The following is a 4,628-nucleotide window of genomic DNA, read 5'->3' as shown; positions in this document are numbered from 1 at the left end:
ATCTGCCTTCAGCACTGGTCATGATCTCAGGGTCCTAGGATGAAGCCCCACATTGTGCTCCTGGCTCTACAGATAGCCTGCTTCTCATTCTCCCATTCCCCCAGCTTTTGTTCCCTCTCTCGCTGTCTATCTCTCTGTCAAATAAATAAAATCTTAAGAAAAAATTCGTTCTCTTCTAACACATGAATGTTAGAGTCATAAATTAATTTTTCTTTGCCCTGTTAAAACACAGTTGTATTCACATTGTAAGTAAATATAACTAGGGATGCAAGAGTTTTTCCCTATACTCAAGATTCATGACATAAAATGTTTTCTGAATTCAGAGAGTTTCAACTGGAAGTGCCAATCATGTGACTGTCCATAGAGGCACAGAATTCAAAGCCCCCACATGTAGCTCTGAAATACAATTCTCTAAGTTTGTGGAAGATGCCAAGCTTTCTGACAGCAAGTAAGACTGAGATACCAGCCTAGAAAGCAGACATGGCTAAGGAACACCAGAAGGATGATGAGTGCCTTGTATAACACTTCTGATAATGACAGATACCAAGGCATAAAAATCAACCATTTCCAAGGTAATCACCTAGAATTTGCGTATTTTATTGTCACTATTAGTTAATATTTACTGTGATGATTAATTTTATTGGCCAAGTTGACTGCCCACAAGGTGCCCGGATGAAACATTTCTAGGTGTGTCTGTGAGGTATTTCTAGATGAGATTGCCATTTATATCACTGGATTCAATAGGACAGATGATCCTTCTCAAAGTGAGTGGGCATCAGTCCATCCTCTTGAGGGCCTTCACAGAACAGAGTAGAGGAAGGAGAAATTTGCCCCCCCCTTTTTTTCCTGCCTCACTATTGAGCTGGGACATCTCATCTCATCTTGCCTTAGGGAATGATGGACATGAATTGAACTACCAGGTTTCCTGGGTCTTCAATGTACACTCGGCAGATCACAGGACTGTCATTGGTCTCTTTCTCTAGAGAACCCTGACTAAAGCAGTTACCTAAAATTTACCTAATGAATGGCAGGAGTGAACATAACATTCAATGGTAGAAGGAGAAAGTAGAGGTTCTGCTGCCCAAAGAAGAAAATTTCCTCTCAGGAGAAAAACCTCTCATATGTGCTTTTCTCAATAGGTATGGAAAACATACCTATTCTCTTCTATACCTGATGTCATAAATAGCAACAAAAGCATCTATAATCTAGTTAGAAAAAGAAACAGAGTTGGGAGATCTGGTCCAAATTCTAGCTTTACTGCTTGCTACAATTGTTCTTGGCAGGGCTCAATCTCTTCTTCTTTAGAAATAAGTTAATAATACTTACCTCATCTAATTGATGTGTATTATATGTAGTTAGGTATTCACCTAACGAGGTTTTAAAATTTCCTGTTATTATCCCGTAAATTATAAACATGAAATTCTTATCTTTCTGTTCAAGTCTCTATGTTATTTGTTATTTCTTTCCTTCAAAGATGACTACTTGAAAGTATAGTGCTATGGACTGATGCCTGTGTCCCACCTAAAGTCATGTGCTGAAGGTCTAATTTCCAATGCATGGCATTAGGAGGTAGGAGTCTTTGGGAGTTGATTTAGGTTTGGATGAGGTCATGAAAGTGAAGTCCCCTAGGATGGGATTAGTGCCTTTATAAGAAGAGAACAGAGTTATCGAGTTCCATCTCCACCTCTCTCCCTCTCTTCTCCATTCCCTGGTCTTCTCCCACTCCCATGGAGACACAGAAGAAGATGGCCAACCACAAGCCAAGGGAACCCTCAACCAGGAACTGAACTGGTTTGCACCCAGATCTTAGGCATCCACAGCCTCCAGAAGTGTTAGGGATCAATGACTGATGTTTAAACCACCCAATTCAGGGTATTTTGTTATGGCAGCAAGAGCTGAGTGAGACAGATAGCATCCATTCTTTTGCATGTCAATGTCCCCTTAACAAATTCAAAGAAATAAAACTCTTTTTATTGCTTTACACCTCCTTTCACGTGGTAAAACATAACTAATTGGCTTCTGTACCTGAAAGTGCAGAGAATACTTTCTTCTTCTGACCCATAACAAACTACTTGTGAACTATTTGAGATATGGTTTCTGACCACCATTTTACAGACAAAGAAACAGAGTACACTCACAAGTGTGGAGATCACACCAGAGAGAACAGAGGCTATTTCTGATTAATCTGATTCAGATTTTATTCATTTCAGACTCCTCTGAGACAAAACAAAAAATGGGCCTGATTTTATCAAGTCACTTTGTGAATAACACAAGAACAGAATTCAGGAAAATATTGGTTTATCCACAGGCATAATATTTTCTCAGTATTACAGAGTATAACTAAAGCTTACTCACCAAGATGTTTCCTTCACATCCCAGCATATGACACACAGGTGGTCAAAGTTGTCTCTCGAGGGTTTTGTGCCATGAGCTGCTATAAACGGATTTGGACCCAGAGAATGCAGAAAGATGAGACAGAATGAAGTGGTCAACAACAGCTGCTACATTTTAATATGTTGCAGCTATTTTAAAATCCCATTGCTCCAACTGACTGTCTGTGTCTTTAAGTCTTTCTTTCCCAACCCAACACCCATCTTATTCAAGGAGTTTTCAATTACTATGGGAAACAAAAGGGTCACAGTGACTGAGTATGACAGAAATCATCCCTAACCGAAATTACTCTAATATGTCTTTCCATTTCATTCTATAAAAACTGTTCTATCCAAGTGTGGATATCCTCAAGGACGCCTTATCCAGAAGGATTAATCCAGGATTATATCCAGAATGCATTATCCAGAAGCATTATCTTTACGTTCCTATTATCTTTTAGATCCATATTTTTACACATTACTAGATAAATCTATTGTGCATTATTCTGAAGAGTGTAAGTGGCAGAAAATCCTTGATTTCTAGAAATAATCAAAATCATCTGACTAGTGAATTTGGATGAACCAGTCAGATGATTATGCTTCAGATGAAAATACTAAATGTGGCTATAAAATAAAGAGAATAGCTTCTTATACAGCCTCTACACACTGGCTCCTCAAACACATCATGTCCTTTCCTACCACAGGATCCTTGAATAATTACTCCTACTGGTTTTGAATAATTGCTCCTACTGCTTGAAATCTTTTTACAGCATCTTGTAACCCATGAAAGAGGAAGGACTCACTTAAAAGAGGTCTTCCCGGAAACCTTAATGCCAGAGTGACCTTGATCTATATCCATGTTTGCTCTTTTAATAATAGTTATCACCATTTATTAATCCTTGTTAATATCGCATTTGTCTCTTTCTCTCAACCTCTGCTGTCCAGACTAGTATCCAATAGACAATTATGGCAACTTAAATTTAAATTCAGATAAATTATAATTAAATATAATTACAGAAAGAATGATGAATTGGATATCAACAAAATTGAAAACATTGTTCTTTGAAAAACACTGTTAAAAGAATAAAATGGATGGGGTGCCTGGGTGGCTCAGTGGGTTAAGCCTCTGCCTTTGGCTCAGGTCATGATCTCAGGATCCTGGGTTCCAGCCCTGCATCAGGCTCTTTGTTCAGAGGGGAGACTGTTTCCCCCTTTCTCTCTGATTCCCTCTCGGCCTACCTGTGATCTGTCTGTCAAATAAATAAATGAAGTCTTAAAAAAAAAGGAACAAAATGGCCAGCCACATAATGGGAGAAATATTCATAGATCACATATATGATAAGGAACTTGAATCAGAATATACAAATAACCCTCAAAACTCAATAATACAAACACTAAAAATCCAACTCATTTTGGGCAAAATCTTTGAATACGAACTTCACTCAACATAACACATGGACGATAAGCACATAAAAAGATGCTCACCATCATGGTCATTAGGAAAAGGCAAATCAAAGCCACAGTGAAATACCATATTATTCCTTCTAAGATGGCTATAATCAAAAAGATAGTAAGTGTGAGTGAAGATGTGGAGAAATGGGACCTTACACTACTGTTGGAATGAATGTAAAACCACTTTGGAAAACAACTGGATAGCTTCTTCAAAAGTTAAATATACAGCTAAAATATGACCCTGTCATTCAACCTCTAGGTGTATACCAAAAAGAAATGAGAGCATAGGTCCAAACGAAGACCTATATACAAATGTTCAAAGCAACTTTATCTGTAGTAGTCAAAATGTGGAAACAATGCAAATATTTACTACTAGCTGAATGGATAAACAAGCTGTGGCTTCTCTGCATAATTGAATACTACTCAGCATTGAAAGGAACCACTGATAGATGCAAAAACATGGATGAATCCTAAAATAATTATATTGATATAAAGATGTTAGAAAAAGTACATAGTATGATTCTATTTATATATAATTCTCAATGTGCAAAATAATCTACAGTGACAGAAAACAGACCAGTGGTTGCCTTGGAACGGGGAGAAAACCAAGCGATTCGCAAGGGACATAAAAGTTGGGACATTATAAGCATGACCATTCTCTTGACTGTGATGGTCTCATCAGTATATATATGTGCCAAAGTTTACAGATTTATTGACCTTAAATATATACACTTTCCTGTATGTCAATTATACCTCAGTGAAGCTGCTCAGAATGTTTTTGTTCCTCACTTGTACCAGCCACACATC

This window comes from Meles meles, unplaced genomic scaffold (genome assembly GCF_922984935.1).
Source record: "Meles meles unplaced genomic scaffold, mMelMel3.1 paternal haplotype, whole genome shotgun sequence".
Classification (NCBI taxonomy): Eukaryota; Metazoa; Chordata; class Mammalia; order Carnivora; family Mustelidae; genus Meles; species Meles meles.
This window is presented reverse-complemented; position numbering follows the sequence as displayed.